Raw genomic sequence first — 15,017 nt, 5'->3', positions numbered from 1 at the left:
TTTGTATAGAAAATTTTATCACAATTTAATTTCTATAGAAAATTTTGTCAACATTTTTATTTCTAAGAACAATTTGTCAAAATTTTAAAATTTTGTTAATATTTTAAAATTTTGTCAAAATTTTATTTCTAAGAACATTTGGTCAAAATTTTACAATTTTGTCTAAATTTTATTTCCATAGAAAATGTTGTCAAAATTTTATTTCTATAGAAAAATTTGTCACAAATTTATTTCTGTAGAAAATTTTGTCAAAAATTAATTTCTATAGAAAATTTTATCAAAATTGTACAATTTTGTCACAATTTTATTTCCATAGAAAATTTTGTCAAAATTTTATTTCTATAGAAAATTTTGTCAAAATTTTATTTCCATGGAAAATTTTGTCAAAATTTTATTTTCATAGAAATTTTGTCAAAATTTTATTTCCATGGAAAATTTTGTCAAAATTTTATTTATATAGATAATTTTGTCAAAACTTTTTTATAAGAAAATTTAAGCTGAGATCAAAAAAAAAAAAAAAAAAAGAAAAACAATAACGATTGAAGAGAAGCCAACAATAACAAACAAAACGAAAGAAAATTTTATTTATAAGAAATTTTGTTCAAAATTTTATTCCTATAGAAAATTTTGTCAAAATTTTATTTCTATAGAAAATTTTATTTCTATAGAAAATTTGGTCGAAATTTTATATCTATCAACAATTTTGGCAAAATTTTACTTCTAAAGAAAATTTGGTAAAAATTTATTTCTATAGAAAATTTGGTAAAAATTTTATTTCTATAGAAAATTTTGTCAAAAATTTATTTCTATAGAAAATTTGGTAAAAATTTTATTTCTATAGAAAATTTTGTCAAAAATTTATTTCTATAGAAAATTTGGTAAAAATTTTACTTCTATAGAAAATTTTGTCAAAAATTTATTTCTATAGAAAATTTTGTCAAAAATTTATTTCTCTAGAAAATCTTGTCAAAGTTTTATATCTATAGAATATCTATAGAAAATGTTGACATTTTATATCTATAGAAAATTTTGTCAAAATTCTATTTCTATAGAAAATTTTGTCAATATTTGTTTCTATAGATAATGTTATTTCTATAGATAATTTTGTTAAAATTTTATATCTATAGAAAATTTTGTCAAAATTTTATTTCTATAGAAAATTTTGTCAAAATTTTATTTCCATGGAAAATTTTGTCAAACTTTGATTTATATAGATAATTTCGTCAAAATTTTTTTATAAGAAAATTTTATTTATAAGAAAATTTGTACAAAATTTTATTGTTATAGAAAATTTTGTAAAAATTATTTCTATGGAAAATCGGTTAAAATTTTATTTCTATAGAAAATTTGGTCAAAAATTTATTTCTATAGAAAATTTTTTCAAAATTTTATATCTATAGAATATCTATAGAAAATGTTGACATTTTATATCTATAGAAAATTTTGTCAAAATTCTATTTCTATAGAAAATTTTGTCAATATTTGTTTCTGTAGAAAATTTTGTCAAAATTTTATTTCCTTAAATAATTTTGTCAAAATTTTTATTTCTGTAGAAAATTTTGTCAAAATTTTATTTCTATAGATAATTTTGTCAAGATTTTACTTCTAAAGAAAATTTGGTCAACATTTTATTTCTATAGAAAATTTTGTCAACATTTTTATTTCTATAGAACATTTTGTCAAAATTATTTCTATAGAAAATTTGGTCAAAATTTGGTTAACATTTTATTTCTATAGAAAATTTTATCAAAAATTTATTTCTATAGAAATTCTTTTCAAAATTGTATATCTGTAGAAAATTTTGTCAAAATTTTATTTATATAGAAGATTTGGTCAAAAATTTATTTCTATAGAAATAAAAAATTTGGTCAAAAATTTATTTCTATAGAAATAAAAAATTTGGTCAAAAATTTATTTCTATAGAAAATATGGTCAAAATGTTTATTTCTATCAACAATTTTGTCAAAACTTTTCTTCTAAAGAAAATTTGGTAAAAATTTTAGTTCTATAAAAATTTTGTCAAAAAATTATTTCTATAGAACATTTTTTCAAAGTTTTATATTTATAGAAAATTTTTTCACAATTTTATTTCTATAGAAAATTTTGTCAACATTTTTATTTCTATAGAAAATTGTATCAACATTTTGATTTATATAGAAACGTTTTGTCATAACGCCAAATAGTTACAACGGGTTATGGAGTGTAAGGCGTATTTTGAGGATAAATATTCTGTGGAACACTATCTATGTCACTTCACTGCTTTAGAACGATATATCGTAAATAGAGCCCATGATATCAGCAAAGAAACAATCCGGGACTTGGCCAAGGCTGGAATTGGGGAATTCTGTTCGATTGAAAGAAGTAGTTAGAGCGCACAGAAAGATCAATATTGTCATGTATGTATAGAGACAGTCCTGGGATGGGGAAATTTCGATTCTCTTTTCAACTTGACCTGTAAAAAATTTTCTTTACATATTGCATAAGGAATATTTAAAAGGTTCTAATATTTTCATAAAAATTACATTATAATTTTTAAATAGATGTTAATTTTTAAATAAAAACTAATGAAATAATGCATTATCGTAAAAAATGTTTAAATGACTTATCGTGAAAAACTGTTTCAATGCCTCGGCCCGCCCGCTTTACACTTTCCATATTCCATATGTACTCAAGAAGTCAAATTCTTTATTTGGAATAAAAATAAATAAAATATATCATTAGTTTAACTAAGGCCTTGTTATGTGGGTAGAGGCACATACCGGGCTTTATAAAAAAAAAATAATAAACGTAAGTGACATGTGTGTGTGTATGTGAGCTTTGACCTATGCTCACGCTAATCACTAGAACGAATACATCTTTTACTACATAACTGTGTAATGAAAGTTATCAAGAGTGCCATTCTCTCGTTCTTGTTTTCTATCTCTCTTTATCTTTTTGCCTTTGCCTTGTTGCTATATATCCCAACAGCCTCATTTACAATAGTTAGTTTTATGAAGAAACTTTTGTTTTATTAGTTTTTCGTGATACATTTACGGTTGTCATTGGAGGCTAAAATTGAGTGTTTGATGTAGAGAGAAACATTAGAGAGTATTAGTCCGTTTATTTAGCTAATTAAATATCGTAGATGCTAACATCATTAGTTAGCAACCACATCATTCTCTTTACTTTCTCCTTTTACGTATCTTTCATATAAGCTGGCTCTCATTAACAATCAAAATGGGAATAGTCTCTGCATAAGAGCAACATTAGAGATAATTGACCTAACCTATTTAGGACCTCATTAGCTAGTATCACCCAATAATATTTGGGTTTATATTGCCTAATAAAAAAAGAAGTAAAAGTAAAATATATTTTCAAGATTATTTGATGAATTTGATGTCGGCAGTGTCATCGAGAATATTTAAGCAGCAGCAAGTGTAGAAGTGTTTGTTCTATATGCCAAAAAAAGTTTACATGCGGGTATCAAAAATCCTGTTTTTTTCTAATTTTTTCTATAAGTTCCACAGCCAAAGAGTAAAGTTTAAAAAAAATTGTATATTTGCTTCTATATGATATATATTACAGATAAAAGAGCTGAGAACTTAACATAATGTGGACATGAGGAAGAACATATTGAGGTGTACGAGTACAGAAGTTAGAATGAAGTTCAAAAATGTTACCAAAGCAAAGACTTTGGTGCATGCAGATCCTTTTGCAACTATGAAAATGGCATGATCTGGAAGAAGCATTTTGCGCAGCTTCTGGTATCGAATGGTGATAACGAGAAAAATACCCCAGAACCAATACAAGGTCATGATGTTGAATGTATACCACCTAGCCACCCGACCAAAGTGCCGAGAAATGGCGAAGGTTCGCTAAAGCGAAAATTTTTCGAAATAATTTAAAGCGCACATTATTCGAGAAAAGTTCGATAATAGAAAAATTTCGAACGTTCGTTGTTTCGAAGTAATAACGAATATTTTGCGGCTTATTTGTTGGTGTTCCGCCATGTTTGTTTTTGACAAAGACAGAGATTAAAAAGTCATTTCAGTTTAAGAAATTGTTAAGTGCGGGTGAAGTGTCTTAGCGAATCTAAAAGAGGTAAGTAATTTATTTATATATCTTTAAAAAAAACTATCAATTTTCTTTCTTGTTTAATTTGCAGATGTATCCAGGAAAATGTTTCTCATTAATTATAGTCCTTTTCAATGGCATAGCCACGACCGGCTTAATAAGAAATTCCGCGCAAAGAAGTCAATGCAGTGCCTTAAATGACTTTAAATATATATTCCAAAATGTAAATATTTTAAGTATTTTGTTCGCAACACTAATATCTATATTATTTTGTATTATAATTATATATATTGTGTTATAATAAAATAAAAACAAACTTGAAAATTTTCTTTTACTACACAACTTATAATGGGAACAAAATGGGAATAAAACAGTATAGAAAACCTTCGAAAGCGGAATGATATCGAATACGAAAACGAATTCGAAATAGATTCGTTAACGATCAATTATAGATATCGCGAAACCTTCTTTAACGAATCACTAGCAAGCCTTCGAAAACGAAGAGTTTGCTGGCAGTAGCAGCACGACAGATGAACGTTTTTCGAAATTTTTTCGAAATTTTTTCGAACCATTCTCGATATCGTTTTCGATAGTTTTCTTCGAGAAAACCCCGAGAATATTTCTATACGGAATACGATAACGAACGTTGTGGTCAGGTGGGATATGAGACTAGAATATCTATTAGTCGACTAAAGAATAACAAAACAGCTGCTGCCAACAGGTTACAACCACGTTCGTAGAATTCTACTAAAAACTTAAGATTTTTACTTTTTGTTAGAATTGTAGAATTCTTTATGTTTTGGTAGATTTTGCAAAATTTTCTATAGAAATAAAATGTGGACAAAATTTTCTATGAAATAAAATTCTGACAAAATTTTTCTAGAATAGAAATAAAATTTTGACAAAATTTTCTATAGAAATAAATATGTTGACAAAATTTTCTATAGAAATACAAATGTTGACAAAATTTTCTATATAAAAATAAAATTGTCACAAAATTTTATATAGAAAAAAAAATTCTACCAAATTTTCTTAAAAATAAAATTTTCTATAGAAATAAATTTTTGATCAAATTTTCTATAGAAATAAAATCTTGACAAAATTTTATATTGAAATAAAATTTTGACAAAATTTTTTTATAGAAATAAAATTTTGATAACATTTTCTATAAAAGTAAAAATTTGACAAAATTTTCTATAGAAATAAAATTTTGACAAAGATTTCTATATAAATAAATATTTGACAAAATTTACTATAGAAATAAAATTTTGATAAAATTTTCTATATCATAAATACAATTGCGACAAATTTTCTAAAGAAATAAAATTTTGACAAAATTTTATATAGAAATAAAATTTTGACAAAATTTTCTATAAAAATAAATGTTTGATCAAATTTTCTATAGAAACAAAATCTTGACAAAATTTTATATTGAAATAAAATTTTGACAAAAATTTTTTATAGAAATAAAATTTTGATAACATTTTCTATAAAAGTAAAAATTTGACAAAATTTTCTATAGAAATAAAATTTTGACAAAATTTTCTATAGAAATAAAATTTTGACAAAATTTTCTATAGAAATAAAATTTTGTGAATATTTTGTATAGAACTAAAATTTTGTGAAGATTTTCTACCAAAATAAAAATTTAACAAAATTTCTATAGAAATACAATTTTGACAAAGATTTCTATATAAATAAATATTTGACAAAATTTTCTATAGAAATAAAATTTTGACAAAATTTACTATAGAAATAAAATTTTGATAAAATTTTCTATTATATTATAGAAATAAAATTTTGATAACATTTTCTATAAAAGTAAAAATTTGACAAAATTTTCTATAGAAATAAAATTTTGACAAAATTTTCTATAGAAATAAAATTTTGACAAAATTTTCTATAGAAATAAAATTTTGTGAATATTTTGTATAGAACTAAAATTTTGTGAAGATTTTCTACCAAAATAAAAATTTAACAAAATTTCTATAGAAATACAATTTTGACAAAGATTTCTATATAAATAAATATTTGACAAAATTTTCTATAGAAATAAAATTTTGACAAAATTTACTATAGAAATAAAATTTTGATAAAATTTTCTATAGAAATAAAATCTTGACAAAATCTTCAAAATTTTATTTCTATATAAAATTTTGCCAAAATTTTATTTCTATTGTAAATTTTGTCAAAATTTTATTTCTATATAAAATGTTGTCAAGATTTTATTTCTGTAGAAAATTTGACACAATTATATTTATGATATAGAAAATTTTGTCAAAATTTTATTTCTATAGAATTTTTTGTAAAATCTACCAAAACATCAAGAATTCTACCAATCTACCAAAAAACAATAAAATACAAAATTTCTATAGAAATAAAATTTTGACAAAATTTCTATAGAAATAAGATTTTGACAAAATGTTCTATATCATAAATACAATTGTGACAAATTTTCTATAGAAATTAAATTTTGACAAAATTTTCTATAGAAATTAAATTTTGACAAAATTTTATATAGAAATAAAATTTTGACAAAATTTTCTATAGAAATAAAATCTTGACAAAATTTTCTATAGAAATAAAATCTTGACAAGATTTTCTATAGAAATAAAATCTTAAGAAAATTTTATATAGAAATAAAATTTTGATAAAATTTTCTATAAAATTAAAAATTTGATAAAGTTTTCTATAGAAATAAAATTTTGACAAAAATTTCTATAGAAATAAAATTTTGACAAAATTTTGCGAATATTTTCTATAGAACTAAAATTTTGCGAAAATTTTCTACCGAAATAAAAATTTTACAAAATTTCTATAGAAATAAAATTTTGACAAAATTTTCTATATTAATAAATATTTGACAAAATTTTCTATAGAAATAAGATTTTGATAAAATTTTCTATATCATAAATACAATTGTGACAAATTTTCTATAGAAATAAAATGTTGACAAAATTTTATATAGAAATAAAATTTTGACAAAATTTTCTATAGAAATAAAATCTTGACAAAATTTTCTATAGAAATAAAATCTTCAAAATTTTATTACTATATAAAATTTTGTCAAAATTTGTCACAATTGTATTTATGATATAGAAAATTTTGTCAAAATCTTATTTCTATAGAAAATTTTGTCAAATATTTATTTATATAGAAAATTTTGTCAAAATTTTATTTCTATAGAAATTTTGTCAAATTTTTATTTTGGTAGAAAATTTTCGCAAAATTTTAGTTCTATAGAAAATATTCGCAAAATTTTATTTCTACAGAAAATTTTGTCAAAATTTTATTTCTATAGAAAATTTTGTCAACATTTTATTTCTATAGAAAATTTTGTCAAAAATTTATTTCTCTAGAAAATTTGTCACAATTGTGTTTATGATATAGAAAATTTTGTCAAAATCTTATTTCTATAGAAAATTTGTAAAAACTTTATTTCTATAGAAATTTTGTAAAAATTTTATTTCTATAGAAATTTTGTCAAATTTTTATTTCGGAAGAAATTTTTCGCAAAATTTTAGTTCTATAGAAAATTTTGTCAAAATTTTATTTCTATAGAAAATTTTTTCAAATATTTATTTTTATTATTTTTTTATCAAAATTTTATTCTATATAAAATTTTGTTAAGATTTTGTTTCTATAGAAAATTTTGTCAAGATTTTATTTCTATAGAATTTTTGTCAAAATTTTATTTCTATATAAAATTTTGTCAACATTTTATTTCTGTAGAAAATTTGTCACAATTGTTTTTATGATATAGAAAATTTTGTCAAAATTTTATTTCTATAGAAATTTTGTCAAAATTTTATTTCTAAGATATTTTGTAAAAATTTTATTTCGGTAGAAAATTTTCGCAAAATTTTATTTCTATAGAAAATATTCGCAAAATTTTATTTCTATGGAAAAATTTTGTCAACATTTTATTTCTTTAGAAAATTTTGTCAAAATTTTATATCAATAGAAAATTTTATCAAATTTTTATTTTTATAGAAAGTTTTATCAAAATTTTATTTCTATAGTAAATTTTGTCAAAATTTTATTTCTATATAAAATTTTGTCAAGATTTTATTTCTGTAGAAAATTTGTCACAATTGTATTTATGATATAGAAAATTTTGTCAAAATTTTATTTCTATAGAATTTTTTGTAAAATCTACCAAAACATCAAGAATTCTACCAATCTACCAAAAAACAATTAAAATACAAAATTTCTATAGAAATAAGATTTTGACAAAATTTTTTATATCATAAATACAATTGCGACAAATTTTCTACAGAAATAAAATTTTGACAAAATTTTATATAGAAATAAAATTTTGACAAAATTTTCTATAAAAATAAATTTTTGATCAACTTTTCTATAGAAATAAAATCTTGACAAAATTTTATATTGAAATAAAATTATGACAACATTTTTTATAGAAATAAAATTTTGATAACATTTTCTACAAAAATAAAAATTTTACAAAATTTTCTATAGAAATAAAATTTTGATAAAATTTTCCATAGAAATAAAATTTTGCGAATATGTTCTATAAAACTAAAATTTTGCGAATATTTTCTACTAAATTAAAAATTTGACAAAATTTCTATAGAAATAAAATTTTGACAAAATTTTCTATAGAAATAACATTTTGACAAAATTTTCAATAGAAATAAAATTGTGACTAAATTTTCTAAAGAAATAAAATTTTGACAAAATTTTTCTATGGAAATAAATTTTTGACACGAGATGGCAAACTTTTCAAAAGACCTTCCTATTATCTGCTATGTAGAACATCAGTAGGACTTTGTACATTCAGCAACCCATCAACATCACTCAAAGCCATTGATTTTTTAAAGAGAACGAAGAAACAAAAAATATTAGCCATTCAAGAGAAAAGAAAGGCGTAAAAAGCAAACAATTGTCAAAAAATAAATAAAAGAAATGTTTAATACCAACACAAAAGCAACAAACATCAACACCATCTTATAAATATAGTGGGGGACGACATGTATTGGTTCGAAAGCCATAGCCTATCACACACATCATACTTTCTCTCTCACTCTGCGTCCGACACCTCTATGGATATTATGTCAAATGTAGAACGCAGCCAAAAACACCAGGCGACTTCCTGTAAATGTCAGTGACACTTTGATGACAGGCAACACATGAACATGCTGAGACTCACGTATACAATTGCTGCTTGTCACACGGGCAGAGGAACAATGCCAACATCCTTTAGTATTTACTAAAAGGCACATAGACACATTCACATAGAGACACACTAACACATGATTCGCTTCCATAGAATACTTTATACTCAATTCAGCCAACACATGCCATCGAGTAATCTCTCAACAAAAGATATTAGGCTATCCATGAAGTAGTGCCGGCCCTGGAAGGCTATGATCAACACAAAAGAGTTAAGGGGGAAGAAAAGAAGAGGAACAAATCTTTTACATTTTTTTTTTTTTTTTTGAAAGCAGCAAATATCAAACACGAATATTGCAAAACATCGGTGGTAAATAGTAGTTGGTTGTTTGAATGATGTTAAAGTTCAAAATAAGTCTGACACAATTTTCAGTAAACAGGAGATCCAAAGAAGTCATCGTCCAGCATTACGGACCATCTAACCATCATCAACGGCAATAATGCAAACTAACAGAGCAATATAATCAGCCATACCACAGATTCCGTTGAGTGCTTGAAAAGAAAGAAAAATAAGAATATACGACCAAAAGTTCGGTCGGGCTGAATCTTAAATACCCACCATCATGGGAGAAATATAATATTGTTGGGTATTACTCAAAAATTAGTTTGGGAGATGAACCGTAATTCCGTATTTAAAAAAATTAAGGGATACATATCTATGTATAGAAATAAAATTTTGACAAAATTTTCTATAGCAATAAAATTTTGAGAACATTTTCTTAGCACATTGCACCACCGAGAGAGTTGCCATAGTAACGTTTAACGATTATTTTAAGACTTTTCATGGCCAAAGAAAAACGAATGCCCTTAATGAAATCATGAACGCCAGTGGACTTAATTGTGAACATTCCGTTTTGATTTTTTGTGTGGATCGGATGAAATTTGCTCCTCCAAGAAGATCCGCAAGCCAAATCTGGGGGTCGGTTTATATGGGGGCTATACGTAAACGTGGTCCGATATGGCCCATTTACAATACCATCCGACCTACATCAATAATAACTATTTGTGCCAAGTTTCAAGTCGATAGCTTGTTTCGTTCGGAAGTTAGCGGGATTTCCATAGACGTACGGACAGCGCTAGATCGACTCAGAATTTCACCACGACCCAGAATATATATATATATATACTTTATGGGGTCTTAGACCAATATTTCGATGTGTTGCAAACGAAATGACAAAGTTAGTATACCCCAATCCTATGGTGGAGGGTATAAAAATAAAATTTTGACATTTTCTATACAAATGAAATGTTGACAAAACTTTTTATAGAAATAAAATTTTGACAAAATTTTCTATAAAAAATAAAATTTTGACTAAATTTTCTATAGAAATAAAATTTTGACAAAATTTTCTATAAAAAATAAAATTTTGACAAAACTTTCTATAAAAAATTAAATTTTGACAAAATTTTCTATAAAAAATAAAAGTTTGACAAAATTTTCTATAGAAATAAAATTTTGGAAAAATTCCTATAGAAATAAAATGTTGACAAAACTTTCTATAAAAAAGAAAATTTTGACAAAATTTTCTATAGAAATACAATTTTTACAAAATTCCTATAGAAATAAAATTTTGACAAAATTTTCTATAAAAACTAAAACTTTGACAAAATTGTATTTTTATAGAAATTTTTCTATAAAAAATAAAATTTTGACAAAATTCCTAGAGAAATAAAATTTTGACAAAATTTTCTATAAAAAATAAAATTTTGACAAAATTTTCTATAAAAAATAAAATTTTGACAATATTTTCTATAGAAATAAAATTTTGACAAAATTTTCTATAAAAAATAAAATTTTGACAAAATTTTCTATAGAAATAAAATTTTGACAAAATTCCTATAGAAATAAAATTTTGACAAAATTTTCTATAAAAAATAAAATTTTGACAAAATTTTCTATAAAAAATAAAATTTTGACAATATTTTCTATAGAAATAAAATTTTGACAAAATTCCTATAGAAATAAAATTTTGACAAAATTCCTATAAAAATACAATTTTGACAAAATCTTCTCTAGAAATAACACATTGAAAAAATTTCTATAAAAATAAAATTTTGACAAAATATTCTATAAAAAAAATTTTGGGCAAACTATTCTACAAAAATAAAATGTTGAGAAAATTTTCGATAGAAGTGAAATTTTGACAAAGTTGTTTATAGAAATAAAATCTTGACAAAACTTTTTATAGAAATAAAATTTTAACAAAATTTTGTATAAAGAATAAAATTTTGACAAAATGTTCTATAGAAAAATAAAATTTTTACTAAATTTTCTAAAAAAAATAAAATTTTGACAAACATTTCTATAGAAATAAAGTTTTGAGAAAATTTTCTATAGAAATAAAGATTTGAGAAAATGTTCTATAGAAATAAAATTTTGACGAAATTTACTATAAAAAATAAAATTTTAACAAAATTTTCTATAAAAAATAAAATTTTGACAAAACTTTATAGAGAAATAAAATTGACAGAACTGTATATGGAAATAAATTTTTGACAAAATTTTCTATAGAAATAACATTTTGACAAAATGTTCTATAAAAAATAAAATTTTGACAAAATTTTCCATAGAAATAAAATTTTGACAAAATTTTCTATAGAAATAAAATTTTGAAAAAATTTTCTATAGAAATAAAGTTTTGACAAAATGTTATATAAAAAAATGTTCGCAAAATTCCGATAGAAATACAATTTTGACAAAATCTTCTCTAGAAATAAAACTTTGAAAAAAATGTTCTTTAAAAATAAAATTTTGACAAAATATTCTCTAAAAAATAAAATTTGGGCAAAATATTATATAAAAATAAAATGTTGACAAAATTTTCGATAGAAGTGAAATTTTGACAAAATTGTTTATAGAAATAAAATCTTGACAAAACTTTTTATAGAAATAAAATTTTAACAAAATTTTCTATAAAAAATAAAATTATGACAAAATGTTCTAAAAAAAATAAAATTTTGACAAAAATTTCTATAGAAATAAAATTTTGACAGAACTTTATATAGAAACAAATTATTGACAAAATTTTCTACGGAAATAAAATGTTGACAAAATTTTCTATAGAAATAAAATTTTGACAAAATTTTCTATGGGAATAAAATTTTGACTAAATTTTCTATAAAAATAAAATTTTGACAAAATTTTCTATAAAAAATAAAATTTTGACAAAACTTTATAGAGAAATAAAATTGACAGAACTTTATATAGAAATACATTTTTGACAAAATGTTCTATGTAAATAAAATGTTGAAAAAATTTTCTATAGAAATAAAATTTTGACAAAATTTTCAATAGAAATAAAATTTTGACAAAATTTTCTATAGAAATAAAGTTTTGAAAAAATGTTCTATAGAAATAAAATTTTGACAAAATTTACTATAAAAATAAAATTTTAAAAAAATTTTCTGTAAAAATAAAATTTTGACAAAATTTTCTATAAAAATAAAATTTTGACAAAACTTTTTATAGAAATAAAATTGACAGAACTTTATATAGAAATAAATTTTTGACAAAATTTTCTATAGAAATTACTAAAATAAAATTTTGACAACATTTTCTATAAAAAATAAAATTTTGACAAAACTTTATATAGAAATAAAATTTTGACAATATTTTCTATAAAAACAAATTTTTGACAAAATTTTCTACAAAAATAAAATTTTGACAAATTTTTCTCTAGAAGTAAAATTTTGACAAAATTTTCTTAGAGTACTTTCATTTGAGCTAAATTTCCCAGCAATCTAATTCATTTAGCACAACGAGTTAAAATTCTAAAAAATGTTAGGGGTAAAAAAAATCCAATAGCCGAGGTAGACCTATTTTAAAGGCATGTCAATAGGGTTCTGGTCCACATAGGGTCACAAAATTTGGCTCACCACTAGGTCAATATCTCGGCTCTAGCCATACAAAATTTCTATACTTGTTCCCAAATGACGGACATTTTGCTATTAGTCTTATTTCACCATTTTATGCAATCAGATATTTTTGTTCCCTTTGTATGGAAGGTACGTGAAGGAGTGGTCCGTTCTGATTGAACCTTCATGCGTTGTATGGGGTCGAAGCACTGTGAGACGTAAGGATGGACGGACGAATACCAAGGGCTAGATCGACTCTGGAGGTGATTTTATATCCAGAGTTCGACAATAAAAGGAATCTGTGCCAAATTTCAATACGATAATTTCTTTATTAAAAGGTTTAGGGTGATTACAACGGACAGAGGGACATCGTTAGATAATCTGAGAATTTGTATATTAGTAAATCGATATTTCGGATTGTTACAAACGGAATAGCAAACTTATTATACTTCTATTCTATGGTGATGGGTATAAAACGAGAATGGAATCTCATCACTAATGGAATGACAGTAGCTGTCATGTTGACTGTGAATGAACATAACAGTTGGTAGTATTCGCTGCATTACACAGTGGGCGAAACAGGATATAATTTCAAATTTCGAAACAAATTTGAGAATTATGACAAGAGACCTAGAGTTAAGGGGATATGTTTGCCGAACAGTAGCAGAGGGAGATGATGTGAGGGGTAGGTATATAAACGTCAACATTTTGACTAATCCGTTTTGTCGACAAAAAATCCACTTTTATGTAGTAAAATTTTTTAATAAAATTTATATTCTAGCTGCCATATGGCTGATATCATTGGCCTTTATCAAAACGTTGTGACACGATTGAATTTCATATCCCCTTTGCCACTATGTAGAACAAGACTTGTTAGCTACAAAATTTTCCCTCGCCCACTGTGGCAAAACAAGAGAATTTTTTCCCTTTTGCCTTCCGCTAGTTTTGATGTAGTTTACATTTTTAAATACATTTTGCTAAATGGACATTAACGATTGGACAATAGTGACAGAAATGGCAAATACCAAACAACAGCAGCAAAAAACAAAATGCTAGAACAACAATGACAGGAACCATTAGAAAAATATTAATGCAACTAAAAAGTCTAAGTAAATGTTTGTTAGCTAAAACCAGTTGATGGATGGATTGAGTGAATTTTGTATAGAAATTTAAATTTTATTTAAGGTATTGATGAGTTTTTATTTTATAAAGCGAGGGACTAGAAAAATATATGTTAGCTACACTCAGAATATTTCCCATTGTAAATACGAGTAAATTCCATAATTTTGAGTAGGTCCCACATGGACGAAAAATACTGTTTTTCATATGTTTCGTTGTAAAAATTATATGTTTGGAATTCAAAATTTTCTAGCACACCATCTTTAAGTGCAACCATATAATGTTCATAAATTAGCATAATGTATTACCATAACAGGTTGGCTGATAAGTCCCCGATCTAACAAAGAAAAACACATTTTTTGTCAAAATTCGTTTTTATTATTCAACATAGTTCCCTTCAAGAGCGCTACAACGATTATAATGACCTTCCAATTTTTTGATACCATTTTGGTAGCACTCCTTCGGTTTTGCCTCAAAATAGGCCTCAGTTTTGGCGATCACCTCTTCATTGCAGCCAAATTTTTCCCCTGCGAGCATCCTTTTGAGGTCTGAGAACAAGGAAAAGTCGCTGGGGGCCAGATCTGGAGAATACGGTGGGTGGGGAAGCCCAATTCATGAATTTTTGCCATCGTTCTCAATGACTTGTGGCACGATGCGTTGTCTTGGTGGAACAACACTTTTTTCTTCTTCATATGGGGCCGTTTTGCCGCGATTTCGACCATCAAACGTTCCAATAACGCCATATAATAGTCATCCCAAAAAAAGAGGCCATTACTTTGCCAGAGGACTTTTGA

This window comes from Haematobia irritans, chromosome 2, assembly GCF_050003625.1.
Source record: "Haematobia irritans isolate KBUSLIRL chromosome 2, ASM5000362v1, whole genome shotgun sequence".
Taxonomy (NCBI): Eukaryota; Metazoa; Arthropoda; class Insecta; order Diptera; family Muscidae; genus Haematobia; species Haematobia irritans.
The sequence above is the reverse complement of the archived record's forward strand: the minus strand, read 5'-3'. Positions refer to the sequence as shown.